The 17,008-nt window shown below is 46.9% G+C and overlaps 1 pseudogene across 1 annotated transcript; it reads right to left on the reverse strand.

Annotated features, from left to right (window-relative positions):
* Positions 1–13,774: 13,774 nt before the first annotated feature.
* Positions 13,775–17,008, reverse strand: LOC107308501 (tetraspanin-7 pseudogene; annotated as a pseudogene). The gene has a single exon (XR_014935817.1). The product of XR_014935817.1 is annotated as a tetraspanin-7 pseudogene (transcript).

The raw sequence follows: 17,008 nt of genomic DNA on the forward strand, positions 1-17,008 counted from the left end.
CTGGGGCTCCTGCTGGGCTTAAGAGCAAAGAAGTTTACTGGCTCCATTGGTTAACTAGAAATCATTCTGCTTTATAATCTTAGGGCTCATGGCATTCACCAGCCTGTCTTTCCAAAAACACATCCATGCAGTGCACAATAAATCCCTGGGAGAGGAATGCATGCTTTGTAAGCAAAATCTGATGTCTTGCATGAGATAAGAGAAAAACTCCCCTCTCTGCTCTACTGCAGATGCCTGTAAAGAAAGTTCATGTGCTTCACAGATTCTACTGTTTTTGTTCTTGGAGCTTTTGTAGTGTGTCACTGAAGCCATGAGAGTCACTGCAGTTGTTGCTCTGGGACAAGAAGTGGGGCCTGGGGTGCGCAGTGAGGGGGCAGATGGGGACAGTTTGTTGTTGAGAGAACCAGCTCCTGGGAGCAACTCAAGAACTTCCTTTGTGAAGTGATGGATGTGTTCATCCACAAAAGCTTGGGTAGAGGATGTGCCAGAATGAGAACCAGGAAATCTCTGTACTCTTTGTCCTATACATACAGTCCGGCACATTTCCCGCTGACAGGTTTAGCCTGTTGTTGGAAAGGCCCACATAATGTGAAGGGATGCCCAGAGCCATAGAGAAAAATGAGGCAGAGTGAAAGAGACTGATAGTCTTGTATGAAGATGACTGCAAAGCCATGGAAGGGAATATTGTAATACCTGAGAAGGCCTCAAGTGACTGCAGTGAAAGCAGCTGGAGGAGCCCATGGGGTACAAAGTGAAAGGAAAGCCCCTCTAGTCCAGCAGCAGAGGATGGACATGGACATATTGGGAAGAGTCAGCACAGGGCCACAAAGATGACAAAGAGACTGAAGCAGCTCATCTGTGAGGAGGGGCTGAGGGAGCTGGGCCTGTTTAGCCTGGAGGAAGTTCAAGTGTATCTCAACAATATCCATAAACAGCTGAAAGAGGGTGCAAAGAGGATAGAGCCAAACTCATTTCAGTGGTGCCCAGTGCCGGGACAAGGGGCAAAGGGTACAAACTGGGACACAGGAGGATCCATCTAAACACCAGGAAGCACTGACATGCAGTGTGTGGGACAGAGCACTGGCACAGGCTGCTTAGAGGCTGCGGAGTCTCCTCCATGGAGGGATCTCTTCAAATGCCTGCACATGGGTCTGGGCACCCTGCTCTGGGTGTCCCTGCTGGAGCAGGGCTTGGGCAGATGGACCCAGAGGGCCCACAGCCTCAGCCCCTCTGTCATTCTGCAACCAGCAGCAGCCAGGACAAAGAAGCTGGGCTGGAAAATGCTGCTCCCACACAGCGCCTGCTGCTTCTCTGGTGTACAGCAAACATCCCTCATAGACAAAGTCCTCACAGTGTAGTATTTGCCCACACTGAAACAACATATCATCTGTATTCAAGATATCCAAGGTCTCTGCCATCATGCAGACCCCCAGTCCATGGTCCCACAGCAGCCCAGCTGCCCTCCTGGCAGCCACTCTCAGACCACATGAAATCAGGGGACTGCTGTGGAAAGGGAGAGTCTGCCTAGGAAAAGCCAACACTACAACATATGTACAAATATGTATTTTTCTCTGTGTATTCCTTTATATTTGCAAAGGTCTGTTTAACTCCTGTCCCCTCAGATTTGTCAGAACGTCCCACACCAGCAGTCAAAATGATCTCTCTGCAAAGCTGTCTTTATTTATGAGTTGCTGGCTTTTCCTGCCACTGCCTAATTTGCACTAAATCATCAGTTTCTTCTCAAGTGCCAAGGAGGCCTGGTCTGCTGCCATAAGACCTTTTGTTTAAGCTAAAACTCATTTTAAAGTAACCACAGGATAGGAACCAAGCACAGATCCAAGGGCAAAGCCTTGGAAAGAGATTCTCGCCCATAAAGCAAGAGCATTTTCCTCATTTTCTCTCTGACTGCATTCATAAAGGTTTATGTTACACAGACTCTGGGAAACACCAGAGGAATTGAGGGCTGTCAGATGAAATATCTGCAGGAGGAACACTCCTCTCTTTTCCCGCAGACCAAACATCTCCTCTGGAGGTTCTGGCCCAAGGCTTTACATAGCCATAATTAAAACCTAATGTTTTATAGCATTCTGCCTTCCTCAGCAAATCCATATTAAAACAGAAACATTCTTTTCACTGCAAATGCTAATTTTATTTATTTATTTATTTTTAGCCTAAGCATTGAAATTAAACTGAAACAAAATCCATGGAAGATCATTTAATTTCCGTTTAAATTGTGTAACAAATTATGATGTGTGATTCACTGCTTTTTAAATGTTTCTTGCTGGGGCTAACAATAGATTACAAGATTCTTGATGACAGGTTGCACGTGCAATGTTAAGGCAGGAGATTTCTGATGAGAATCATACAGTGGCTTGGGTTGGAAGGGACCTCCAAGATCATCCATTCCCAAGCCCTGCCATGGCATCCAACCTGGCCTTGAGTGCCTCCATGGATGGGGCACACACAGCTTCTCTGGGCAGCTGTGCCAGTGCCTGGCCACCCTCTGAGTGAAAAACTTCCCCAGCATCTAATCTGATGAGATAACTTACTAACTCATGACATATCAGTACCCAGTGTTTGGAGAGCAGTGTTGCTTGGCAGCTGACGCAGACTAGTAGTGCAGCCCTGGCCAAGAAGCCTTCGCACTGCTTCTGAACAGGCACCCTCTGGGGCTGGAGGCCTGCCCGCTTTGTTCCTGCAGGCCAAAGCATCACAAGCTGAGAAATGAAAGCTGCTGCCTTTGCTGTACAGTATATACAGGCACCAGAGAGCTGACCTGGCTTGCTTGATCTCACAAGAGAGCAGGCAATGAGCACAAGGCAGCTAAGGCAGGGCCCACAACAACCAAAGGCCACAGTCACACACCAGCAAGTCACACACAAAGGTCATGCAGCCATGATATCTTTCACTAGAACACTAACTTGTTTCTGCCTCCTTTCCCTTCAGCCAAAGTCCACAGTCTTCCTCCCAGGACCAGGACGTCCCTACCTGCCAGGCTGCCTTCTGTAACGCTGCCCTCCTTCTCCTCTGTATCCCTCTCTGCACATCAAAACTATTCTAAAGCCAGTTCCTATAGACACCACACCTGGGTTTTACTGGTTACTCCATCAGCCAGTAATTTAGTGCCATGGAGTTCAATTACACTATGGATTTACAGTGCACTCACTACCTCTGTGTGGTAACTGCACATTATCCCACACTGAATGTTGAACGATGCCCCCGTTCTCACCGAAGAACAAGCTTTGCTTTACCAAACGGACACACGTACAAGGCCTATTGCCACAGGCCGCCCTTCTGGCCAGTTTTGTGAAGCTCTGCCCTTATTTTCTAGTCAAAATGTAATTTGTCACAGACCTTTTTAAAAGGAAATCTTGTGTTCTGTGGGATTTACTCCATTAGGACACTCCCTAGAGACCAGAACACCAGTATCACCATTGCAGCGTTACATGTTAAGTTGTTCGTTTTGCCAAAGACCTGAAGTGATACCAAATGTGCCTCAACATGCTCGGACTGTGCTGAGCAATCTATCAGGTTCAGAATAATACATGACTACACAAATAGTTAGGCTTAATTATGCTTCCTCCACTGATTTACAGCAGAAACAAAACCTCAGAGCATTTGGCTCTCGAGGAACACCAGTAAGATTGTTAAGTGTGGGTGGCTGACACATAAAGATTTTATGGCATAGAAGTTGCTGCCGTACCTGAATACAAATGGAGGATTTTATGGCATCATTTCCATTTTCTTCCCTCTGAATGTTAATTAAGCAGCAAATGTATGAATAAGATAACATAGATTCTGTTAGCAGCTTGGCAATCAGCTAATCGACTTTCCCTGTGCACTAGGTAATGAGTATATGCTGGTCCCATTATCTCTCATTCCTGGAGCAGTAACTCCTAATATTCAGCAAAACCATTATGCCAATGATACATTACCTTCAAATGTTTTTGTTAGAACATCTTCCTCTTGATAGCTCCCATAACTGCCTTCTGAAATGTTAAAATATATCTGCTTTTACGCTGATATACTGAATCCTTCCCTTTTAATTGGAGAGTTCAAACACAAAACCTCTACAAGTGAAATGGAGTCACCTGCCCTTTAAATCAGCCTGAACTGTTTATATCCCAGTCACCTGGGTTGGACTAGAAGCTGCTCCCACTGCTTTGCCAAGCTGAGTTCTGTGGGGCAGTCAGGATGAACTCTCTGCGTTCAGTGGGATGGAGCAGCAAATGTCTTGGTCCTGGTGCTCACAAGGACCACGACTGCAGGATGGCTGTCTGCTGATGAGCCTTCGTGGTAGATGTGGTGCATGGAAGCTCACCCCACTAATTTGGGACCATGGAGATGCAGATAAAGTCTGAAACGAGTTTTTAATGACCTTCCTGCATCACTCTTTCTTCCATCCCCCTCCAACAGAGGACTGAAGTGTGGGTAACTGGCACTGGAGAAGGGGTTTAATGGGTGGAGGGGTTTAATGGACAGAGAACAAATTCATAACCTGTTGAATTACTTTGGGCTAAAATGTGCTGCTCAGTATTCACATGTTACCTTACAGGAGTCCAACAGGTCTGCTCGGTCACCTGTGCTGTGTGCACGTGGCAAGAAAACACGATGTACCATTCCTACAAACAATACACAATGAATGTTTCTAACCAGCTCACAGCAGCTCCTCCCTCTCTTCCCTGGAGACTGCAATAATGTAAATGGGAGCTACGTGTAAAAACATCTCTGTTAACATCAGAACTGCATTTGATCACAGTCAATGTGCTGAAGTGGAACTGAAAGGTTCAGAAATGAGCAAACATCTATTTCCTCTGATTAATCCAAAAGCTGACATTTCCCATATGACTTCGCTAGCCTGAACATGAACCAATCCTAACTACAGTCATTAAAAGACCAATTTTGTTGGTTAGTATTCCTACAGAATCCATTATTAACGTTATTAAAAGAGAGAAAATATTGCCATTTGTTCACTCCATCTAGCCTGGTTTTAATAAAAAGTATTTGTTACAGTCTCAGCTGTTATCCAGGTAACTAGCATCAATAACAGGCTTCCTAAATGAGCTACAAGAGCAATTAATTAGGCATTACCTTAATTGTATATTGCATTAATTATACATTCACCCAATGACAGCAATTAACATTCAAGCCTTGCCTGAAGGTAGATATAAGAATGAGCAAATACAGCTGAAAGCTGTATCACCTTCCATGCAATTTCAGAATCAAATCCCAAACTATCTTAACTGCAGGTGACAGAAACAAGGACAGTATATTCCCACAGAACTTGAGAAACTGGGTTCAAATTAATGCCAGGGATGGGAGAGCAGAAATTCTCCTTTTACAAAGGCTGCTACAAAGAAATGCTGTCCAGGTAGTGAGCAGCAGCGCTTCCATGGCCACTGCAAGCCTAGTGTGGCTGTAAGCACTCAGCCCTGACTGGCAAGCAAGCTTTGCAGCTTTGAGAAAGATCTTAATACTACACAGAAAGAGCCTGCAATTATTTTCCGATATATCTGCCAAGTGTGCTTTGTGTTTCCTTCATGGATTTAGAGTGCTCCCAGTGGCGCCGCAATGAAATCAGTGCAGTTACCGTAATTGGATTTACCTTGCCAGGGGAAAGGGTCGGCTTTCAGAAAAGAAGGATTGCTTTACTTTCTGTTATCAGCCAGATGCCTCTCAGATGCGTGTCTGGAAAGCTTCAGCTTCCACCTCCTTTGCTGACCAACACATCCACTGTGTTCTGCCTGTAAACAGGTAAAAATAACCCTCAGTTAAATGCGTTTCATGCTGTGTTCAGAAATCCCTTCACCCACTTGTGAAGTGCAGTCACCTCAAGTGAAGTGAAATGGCTTTTCTGATAGGAAGCAGAGACAGAATTGCCAAGTGCAGCTACAGGAGCAGCAGAGACAAGCAGGCTGTAATTACATCCAGAGAAAATGAGCTGGGACTGAAGGCCGACAGAGCAGCTCAGTTTAGTCACAGAATCATAGAATGGCCTGGGTTGAAAAGGACCACAATGATCATCTGGTTTTAACCCCCTGCCATGGGCAGGGACACCAACCATTATTAAACCATGACACCAGACTAAAGCCACAGCCACCCTGGCCTTGAATGCCTCCAGGGATGGGGCATCCACAACCTCCTTGGGCAACTTGTTCCAGCAGAATGCTGTGACTGAAAGCAGCAGGGAGTTCCCATCACACGGCAGGACTGAATGATGGAGGACAGAAAAGAGCAGATGCAGAGGCTGTGGGGAGCAGCACAGCTGGGGCCAGCTCTGTGCAGGCAGCACCTCTGGGTGGCACCAGGGCACCTGCCTGCACCCAGCAGCTCAGCCCTGTGCTTACTCAGAGGCACTGCATCCCTGTGCAGTCTGTCACGTTTCTCTGCTCTAAAGTAGCAGAGTAAGCGTCCTTATGGATACCCAGAGACCCCAGCAGCTCACAGGGAAATTAAACCTTTTCGAGGCAACTTCTTGTTGAAGATCAGTGTGAAGTTAAACTCCAAAGCTTGGTTTGGTACAAATCAAATCGATAGAGATGTGCTATGGGATCAGTTTCACAACCAGTGTAAACGTCCCCAGGTGACAAAACTGAGCAGAGGTGGCAGCCCATGTACAGCATGTATCTGCAGCACTGCTGTGGGCAGGGCTTTTCCTCATCAATCTGTGCCTCTAGCTGCAAAAAAGGTGAAATTCCTTTTAACGGCTCGTTTGCAGATGAGCAAAGTCAGTCACTGAAATGATGAGTATTTGATCGTATCGTGCCGGAACACCTGTGTAAGTGACCCATGAAATTAAAGAATGTTTGCTGGCACTTACAGCCCAAATTTCCCAAAGGTGTATCAGCCTGAAAGGTGCTAGCAGCAGGGCAAAGGCATTTGTCTCTAGGGAGAAGAAATACATGCAGTAAAAATGCACAGGCAGAAAAGGTCAAACAGGAAATGAAACAGGAAAGTGGTGGTTTATCCTCCCTCCCTCCCTCCCTCCCTCCCTCCCTCCCTCCCTCCCTCCCTCCCTCCCTCCCTCCCTCCCTCCCTCCCTCCCTCCCTCCCTCCCTCCCTCCCTCCCTCCCTCCCTCCCTCCCTCCCTCCCTCCCTCCCTCCCTCCCTCCCTCCCTCCCTCCCTCCCTCCCTCCCTCCCTTCCTTCCTTCCTTCCTTCCTTCCTTCCTTCCTTCCTTCCTTCCTTCCTTCCTTCCTTCCTTCCTTCCTTCCTTCCTTCCTTCCTTCCTTCCTTCCTTCCTTCCTTCCTTCCTTCCTTCCTTCCTTCCTTCCTTCCTTCCTTCCTTCCTTCCTTCCTTCCTTCCTTCCTTCCTTCCTTCCTTCCTTCCTTCCTTCCTTCCTTCCTTCCTTCCTTCCTTCCTTCCTTCCTTCCTTCCTTCCTTCCTTCCTTCCTTCCTTCCTTCCTTCCTTCCTTCCTTCCTTCCTTTTTCAGATCAGAGAACAAAATGCAAATTGGGAAAAGCCATCGAATAGATGTGTGGTATTGTGACACCTTTAAGGAAGGGCAGCCTATAGGGAGCAGGGCTGGGTCTGCATAGACCCAGCAGAAGCGGTCACCCATCTGTGGTCAGCCTGGCTTCCTCCATGCTATTTCCCCTCATTACAGGGTACAAGGCTCTTTGGTAAGCAGCCTATAAGACACACAGGTGTGCTGCCCTCTGGATCTAAAGCTGTCTTGCTTTGGCAATGCTCTGAGCTAGGATCTGCAAAAGACAGATGGAGCCTGCCTTTGTTCTGCAGGAAAACAGTTAATCATTATGGAAAGGTTCCTGGGTTTGAAGAGCTCAACTTAAGCTACACAATGTCACACAGTATTAATGTTTTTTTCTACATGGAGCTATCTTTGTAATCATGTTTTCACAGAGATGGTCCATTAACCTATTGAATTACTTTATTTCTTCTGAACTTTGAATAATAAATGAAAATATTTAAGTTCTCATAGAATCGTAGAATCACAAGGTTGGAAAGGACCTACAAGATCATCTAGTCCAACCATCTCCTACTTCTTATTTCCTACTTTAAAAACGACTGACATGATTTCATGGGTTAGTTTTACTCCTGCTGAGAACGTAACAGGGCACTGTCACAGCAAAGAAATGGGATACGTGGTGCCTTTTACTTTGAGGCGGTTTCATTTTTTAGCACCCCAGATTTCCAAGACTCGTGTCAACCTTCAGGTTGTGTCTGCACAAGTCCTGCTTCCAGAAGTGCATCATCTGGGCGAGCAGTATCATTCAGCACTGTGCCTAAGGGCGCCTCCTGTGATCTGACACCTATGATCTCCCGCTTTCCGAAATGTGCCCACACAAATAAGAATGATCAACAACAGCCTCAAGGCACGCTGCTTGGTAAGTGATGATACGATGCCTCATAGCATCATACTGCAACTTCCCAACCTTTCTACTGAAGCTTAATGTAAATCAAACGTAGCTGAAAGGTGCCAAAAAGAACTGCAGCATATTTTCAATACTGAGATTTCTCTTACCGGGTTTGGATTTATAACACATTTGTAACTGGCATTTATCCTGGCTTCTTCAGAGCGTGTAACACGTTCCAACACGTTCCCACGACACAGAAAATGAGAACACAGGACTGTGCTTTAGCTATATGCTGGTCCAAAAGCAGCTGCGTGCTGAGGCAAGGCATCCAGAACACTTGACTGATGTAGCCACATCTGTTACCAGTCAGTGGCTATTGTTCAGCATTTGGTTATGTTTCTCCCAAAGTGTGATCCAGCCCTTCCATAAACCAGCGGCTCAACTCTGTACACAATGAGTACAGACTCATCCGGGCTGGTGACCACAGTGAGTAAACCCCAGAAGCGGCATGCAGAGATGCTTCAGTTAGCTCCGCGGGAGCCATCGCTGCAGCCAGAGCAGGGTTAGCGATGCCAGTGTGTGCTCTGCCCCAGCTAGACAGGAAGCTTTGCGGCCCAGGCTGGCAGATTTACACAGCACTTCACTGAGCCATGGAGACTCACCAGCTGGGATGTCTGTCCTGGGTTCCTCTGGGCCTCCGCTCCTGGCTAAGCCATGCTTCTTCAGTCCCTTCTAAATGGAAAACCTCCATAAGAGCGGGTGAGGGAAGGACAACTGCACAATGGGAACTTGTAGCCCTCATCCGGAGTGCCTCCTCTTGGCACTGCTCCATTCAGCCAGCCTGCCTCGAGAACAGGAACGGGAAGGTGATGAATGATGTAAAAAATCTCTGGACATAAATATGAAAAGAGTTGTCCTGAAATGGCTGGATAAGGTAGTGAAACAGGCACTGCTTTTTGTCCCTGACATAGTGGGACTGAAATTAAACATTCATCTTTCTTGTATGTAATGATGGGTTGTCAGGGTCTATCTGGCAGAGTGGTGCTGGGACTGCCCAGTCGTGTATCCTGCAGACTGTGTCTGCTCATCTAAGGGTTGTTTTTTCTCATTAGTTTTGCCTCAGTCCTGAAGTGTGACTATCGTGTCTCAGCTCCTGTGAGCAATCACCGTGTGGCCAAACAAAGTGCAGGATCTTCCGATGTAGACAGCTCTGATATTCAGAGAACTCCATACTGGGTATCCTAAAATGGTGCCACAACACAGGTGAGGACAGCATCATGACCAACTGCCAAGTCTTCTCTCCAGGCTGAACACAGCCACCTCCCTCAGCCTCTCCTCATCTGTCAAGCTCTCCAGCTCCCACGCTGTCTTGGTGGCCCTCATTCAGATAAGTTCCAGCTGGTCAATTCCTCGTCTGAAACCAGACCAGATACAGCACTCCAGATGCAACCTCATGAATCCCAGAGACAATCAACTTCCTTTCTGAGCCTGCTGGCTACACTTAAATACAGACCAAGACATGGTTAGCCACCTTTGCTGCAAGGGCAAACTGCGGGTTCTTGTTCATCCTTCACAGCTGCCAGGTCCTCTTCTGCAAAACTAAAAATGGAACAAAATTCTAAAGCAATGGATTTCAAAAGAAATCCTAAGGAGGAAGATATTGTATTTATTTTCTTCTCATCTGTAGAGTCTACTCAGATGAACTGACATCCTCAGTCTGCATTCTCATTTCAGAGTATCTTCTTATTTCTGAACATATGCTCACCCATGCCAGTTAACAGCCTTCACACCAGCTATGATCTCTCATGGTATCAGCATGACACAGTCATTGACCTGCTCCACGTGGAGTTTTCTGTTTATACAGACTATAAAAATACAGAACCAAAAAACTGCCATTCCTACAAGCCCTGCAAAAATGAACACGGATCTGGGGGCTGTGTGGGATGGACAGTGACGTCTGATTTCTCCTTGCAGATGAGGATGCATTCTTCACATAAGGTCTCAGCTCCACATTTGTTATGTGGAAAGACAAATGGAAACACTCCATTTTTCTGGTCGCTGCTTGTGTACAGTTCAGTAACAGAGCACTGCACTGCACTGATTAAATTCAGGGAGAATCACTGAAGAGGAACACTGCTGTGACCAGCACCAGCAGTAATAAGGATTCTCCTGCTACTAAGTTGTATGGCAGCTGGCTACTTTCAGAGACACCAGCTCTATTGTCAGAGCACATTTATTGAAGGAGGTCTCAGAAAGCATGTAGGAGAACTGCCCCCACTTTTATCTGTAGATTAACTCCAAGTTTAGGACAGTCAATCAGACTGTACAGAGATGTGCACACACTACTTTATAGACTGCACAATCATATTTTTATAATCATTTATAGAAGTCACTATCAATGGTACTGTAAAACAAAAGAACCTAAAGATCCTGCATCTGAGGTTTGATTTTAAGCTCCCAATGGCTTCCAGCTTTGTGCCAACATGCTCTGGAAAAGAGTTCCAAGTTAAATTAAGGATAACCTATCAGCACTCCCATCTCCATTTCCATTTGGTAGGGAGAGCTACAGTAAGCAGTTGATTTAGTAGTGGGCGTACATTCCAATGACTTCTATCAGGTGATTTAAAATTTAGCTCTACACTGTTTTCAAGCCACAAAGATGAATTTCTGGGGGTCTGGAATGTATCTGGAAGAAAGGCCTGAATTCTGCCTCCACATTCTCAGGAAAACATCTACTGACAAGTTTATTTGCTGTTGAATTCACTCAGTGGTACCTTCTGAACATAATCACCTACATTTATTAACCACTTGAGCTGGTCCAAAGCCACTTCATTTCCTTAAATTTAGCTTCTACCCAAATTGCACAGTTTATCATTTCAGCAAACCAACAGCAACAACAAACTCAACCAAAGGAGCAATAGAAACGTGGAAAGGCTAAATGGATGGGAAAGTGTGAACACGCTTCACTAGTGGGATGTTTTGCAGTGTCTTCATGGGTTATCAAAATGGGACAGGACTTGAAGGCAAAGTCCTCTGCTCAGAGAATCCCCTCGCGGCACTGAGCTGCTCCAGAAGCAGGGACTCCTGCAGTACCTTCAGCACAGCAGGGGCTGGCATGAGCAGCAGGGACACCACTGCTCTGGTCCTCCAAGGGGATCTTTACCATGTGGAAGCACCAGCATTTCGATAAACAACAATAAAAAGATCTTAAAACAACAGAAAAGACATCATTACTTGGAGAGATTTCCTTTGTCTAGTGTTAGGAATGCTGAAATCACAGAAAGCAGAACACCTTCTTGCAGAGGACATTTTCCCAATGCTACCAATTTAGTCACCTGTAATTACTAACAGGTAGCAGTAACCTACCTTTACACAGTACTACTACATAGAGTCAAGAAATCAAACAGCACAGGAAAGGCCATGGAAAATGCACTCTGAATAGTAAGAAATCATTAAGACCACTGTAACCGACATGTGTATTATAGGCAAGATGTTGTTGGTCCCAGGTCTCCAGTCAGTCCTAGAACTGACCAGGGATACTCCCTGCCTCCATCCCTTGTGAGCTGGAAGAACTGGGGCTATCAGAAACGATGAACGCTAAACAGGAAAGATTCCTTTCCTGAGGTTTTATTACAGAGCACGGCTCACCATTTTAACATGCTGGTACCATAAGAGGCACTAAGAGGCCTAAGAACAACTCCAGACATTAGCACAACAGGAGAAAGGGAGGAGCAAGGCTTCACAGAAATTGCTCCAATTGAGAAATCCTTCTAGAATGATTACAGCATTTGAAATAATAACAAATAATGCTTACTTCCATAAGTTTAATCCTGTGGCCCAGATAAGATTCTCTACTAAATTCTATTACATGGATTAAAATCATTATCAATAGGCAGTAGTGAGTGTTTGCTGAAAATGAGAGTTAATATGAAGGACAGAATGTTACGATGCTTCAATAGCCCCTATCTTTTCTTCTGTCAGTGTTTTATGTGCAAACTCACATATCCAATCAGCTTCTGAAAATGTGTGTCTCCATGTTGCTTGACAATGTGTGGGCATTGTAATATTTGATACTGTTTAATGCCTCATTATGTTTCGCTGGTTTCTCAGCAAATTACAGTGGCCTCTTTCAACTTCTCTTTTGTCAGCTGGTTGAGACACAATTTGGGATGTGATGAGGAGGAGACCCAGGGATGCCACCTCCTATCAAGGTTCACAATCCATTAAGAAGCTCACTTTTCATTCTGGTTATCTGTATAGTGAAACTCAGCGATACACAAGTACACTGAGTAACCGACGTAAGGTAAAAGACCAGAACAGCCCTGAAATTTGCTGGAGTCATATTCGTGATCATTGTTACAAAACAGTCCTCGTTTTATAACAGGGGGCTAATCTTATCGCTGCTAATCCTAAGGCTCAGTTTGTCCAAACAACAGCGCTGTTGTTTCTACAATTGCAACACAGCTTGCCCCCATTATGGTATGGTTTTTAATTCATCAACTCACATCTAATGTAGTTGTAAAAGATGGGATCGGGCTTTCTTAAAGTGTAAGAAACTGTGCCCAGAAGAGGATGACAGAAGACAACTACATATTGCAGCAATGGTGCCATCTGCTTTAACATCTTCCAGTTACAGCTGTTCTGACCATTCAGAACAAAAATGAGATTGAATCTAAAACATTTTTTAAATTAGAATTTGGCCACAGAGCACAAAGAAGTTGAGACAACTCGAACAGCTTCTGGGAATCTGCTCATCTGGGAGCTAATTAGAAAAGAATGGCATTTCTCCCATTCATCTACAAAAGTTAATGTTGTGATGGATTATTCTTGAACTAGCAATAAACAGCCAAGGAGACCTCACAGCCACCCTGCAGCGTTACAAGGATACGTAACCTTTCTGTGAGCACGTGCCAAGGTTTATCCTACTCCAGTGAGCGCAGACCACGTGTAGAGCGGTCTCCATTTTCAACTATTCATCACATTAATGTGATGTCCTGAGACTCAGGCCTGGCCAGCACACAAACACGCAGTGGTACGCTTAAAGCTGGCTCCTATCACTCCTATTCATTTAAAACTTCTTTAAACGGCTTAAAACAATACATGCACTGAAGGGGAATGTCAACACAAGGTTTTAGATCAAGCAGGCTTCACCAGCATCCTTCATTCTGACTGCCCGCTGCCTGTCATACAATGCAAACTGTATCAATATCAGAAATAAATGAGCAACCTGTGGTGCAAAAAAAGACCCGAGCAATATTCTTGTAACTTTCCAAGCTTATTGATTCAGGCGAAGACAGTTCTCATAAATACAAGGCAACTCCATGTTCCTTTCCAGCACTCCCCACAATCTCTGCTTTACTGTTTATTTTTCTGAATAACAAAAATACTTCTGTCTTTACATCTCAATGTACACTTCATTTTGCTTGCAGAGACATACACAAACACAGGTACTGAGTTGGATTCAGTGACTTGTACTACTTGTAACACTACTTTATTTCTGAAGTACCATTTCTCATACAAATTACACACTATTAAGACTGTACAAAATGACCAGGATTTTCAGAAAACAGCAGAGTTCCATTAGGGTCCAGCTCCAAAAGACCATCAAAAACATGTCAGTACAGGGACACTCATAAACAACAACAGCAATTCCATTATTTAAAACAAGAAATTATAAAAAAAAATAAACTAAACAGTACTAAAATGAAATGTTGGCTCTAAAAAGAGATTCCCAACACGTATCCAGAGTTCATCTATGCAGATGAATTGTCAAATGGCTGAGAAACCTGTTTGCATTGCACTCATTAGCTGGAGCCTGATTATTTAACGTAGCCACCTGATGTCTGAGCAAATGGAAGGTACATGAAAGCACCACTAACACTCAGGCACAACATAACTGTTAACCCACAACTGTCGGCTCCATCCATCCGTGCTGACTAGAACTGCTCACCCAAAGGGTGATGTACAGACCTCTGTGTTTTAGGCGCAGAGCAGTTCATGTGGTCAGGGGCAGTCATTAATAGGCCAAATGAAGTACTGTCCCCAGGTCAGAAACAGTTCCAGTTCTACAGATTGGACAAATTCATCACAGAACTGACCAATCAGTCCCTCTCTCAAACAAAAGGAAATGCAGAGAACAAGGAAAGGGCTTCACTGCCACAAAAGACAAAAATAGTGGCATTTCCAGGTATTTTTAAATGGCACGAACAATTACAAGCAGCAAAAATACCTGAAATCAGAATCTTTGGGAGTTAAATGTAAGTTTTGCCCTGGCTTCACCCCAGGAACACTGTCATGAAATCTCAGAAGCCTACTTCTACAAAGTCTGGTTTTCCTCACTCTTCATTCCAGCACATTCTTTACTTGGGCCCTACTGCTAATTCCCTTTGCCCCGGGAAACTCCACTCTCCCCTCCCAGGCTGTTACTCCTGTCACTGATGATTTCCTGTCCTGCTCCCTTTTGCTGGCATTTACCTATTCTCTACAGGTTTGCTAGCTAAATTCCTAATTCCTATGGTGGAAATGTCTAGACCTGGACATCTTTGCAAGGAACTCACTAGAGTGAAGCACAGTGGTGCGATGCATGTTGCAGGGCAGTTCCTCAAGCAGAGGCTGTCCCCAGACCCACCCGGACCACACATGCCACTTGTGCACTCCAGCATCCCAATGACACCGATCTTCCAGCAGCTCCAATACAATGCTGAGATGTCTGCCTTGCTCCCACGAGCCTTCTTCTCTTTCCTGCTCCCATTTCAGTACCTCTGTCTGTTCACATCACCCAGACATCTGCTGAGCTGTCACCCAGCTGTCCATCTGGCCCAACAGGGTGATGTCTGTCCATGCTGTCGCTCTCCACTCTGTGCCCAGAGGCTCTGGGGGGAAGTGGAAACCTGCTGTCATGCAGGGGACACAGCCAGGATAGGAGACAGCTCCAAGAGGCTGTGGAGATGCCTGTGGTGTTGGCATACGTGGCACAGGCTCCAGCAGAGGAAACAGACTTCAGAGGAAGGGTGAAATGGGGGACAATGAAGAGGCCTTCCAGACGGGGCACACCCAGATCTCCCAGATCCAGGGGAACGAAGGGAGCAGGAGGTGACGAGGGCCAGACCTGGGGAAGGTCTCAGTGCGGGGCGGTAACGCGAGCAGGGACACGGGCAGCCATGAGGCAAGCCAGCACGATGCCAACGACCTGCAGCACCGCCAGCCCCAGGGCAGCGGTGGCAACGCAGAACATGTTGCCGCTGACAAAGGCCGAGACCCTGCCGAAGCAGCCGTCCGGGTGCAGGCCGTGCGCTCCGGCCGAGCCGAGCGGGCAGCCCCGCCGGTCCCGGCAGCAGCTGAGCGGCACCGAGGCGTTCAGCCGGAGCGCCCAGGGCGTGGAGAGCCAGTCCCGGTAGCTGTCCACGCCGCAGCAGCTCAGAGTGCGCTGCAAAGCGTCCAGGGCGTCCGCCTTCCCCTCGTCCTCGCCGTAGTCGCTCAGGGCCTGGCGCAGCCCCTCTCGAAAGCCCCGCGCGATGTCCTGGCGGTACAGGAGCGCCGACAGCCCCGCGGTCAGCCCGGCCAGCAGCACGGCCACGAGGAAGGTGCCGTAGGTGCGCAGGAGGCCGCGGTGCTCGGTGGCGGCGCTGAAGCAGCCCAGGAAGGCCCAGACGATGACGGCGGTGCCCGTAGCCAGGAGGATGGCGGGGGCGCCGGGGGAGTCGTTGGCCGACAGCGCCAGGTAGCCCCCCAGCCGCACCTTAGCCCAGAGGCCGACGATGAGCATGGTCAGCCCCGCCGCCCAGAAGACGAAGCTGAAAGCCATGAGGGATAACTTCAGCACGGTCATGACGGCGCTGAGGGGCCGCCAACTTCGGCCCAGGACGGCGGTGCGGAGCTCTTCCCGTCGGCCGGGCGTGCTGCAGTGTCCCGGCTGTCCGCCCCGACCCTTTTCAACACCCGGTTCGGGGGCGCGGCCGCCGCCGGCGTTTGGCCGCCCTGCCCCTCACACACCGAGCCGCGCTGAAACGCTGAGGTGTTTGTGCGTTAACCTGCTCTGGGAGGGTGCTTGAAAGAAATAAGCCCTAAAATGTGTACCTGAACGGTAACTGACGATGCAGTCGTTCGTCTGTCTCACTTTGCCCGGCTGGAAGCTATTTTCCAGCCTGCTTGACCCTGTTAAATACTCAGCTGATTTTCCCCACCGTCACGCTGAGCACCAGGAAAGGCGAAAAACGGCAGCGGAGAATGTCCTCCAGTGCTGTGTTACAGGTGGCCCATGGAAGGTCTGGCACGAGAGTGCCCTTCATGTACACCAGCTCTGCAGTGCAACCTCATGGCTAAAGAAAATCTACGTGCCACATAAGAAACATCAAATGAGAAACTGTAGAGGAAGCAGTGATAGCCGTGCCTCCCCGCCGCTATTTGCACTGGGTGAGTGGTGTCTCTTTGGCACTTCTTGTCAGCACCACAAGAGGTACGTCGTGTTCCTCGTAAGGTTTCATACCATCTTCTGCGAACAGAAATGACTCAAAGCCACCTCAGGACACAAAGCTGACCTTCCTATGTCTTCAGCAGCTTAAGAAATTAGTTTTGTTGTATACTGACGTGCTATCAGACTGCCATCAATGTTTGCATTGCTTAAAAATAATAATGATTTTAAAGAAATTTTCTAATAAAGTGCTTGTTACGATTTCACAGGCTGGTGAAG

The sequence above is a fragment of the Coturnix japonica genome, chromosome 1 (assembly GCF_054131305.1).
Source record: "Coturnix japonica strain WE chromosome 1, WE-NBRP24, whole genome shotgun sequence".
Taxonomy (NCBI): Eukaryota; Metazoa; Chordata; class Aves; order Galliformes; family Phasianidae; genus Coturnix; species Coturnix japonica.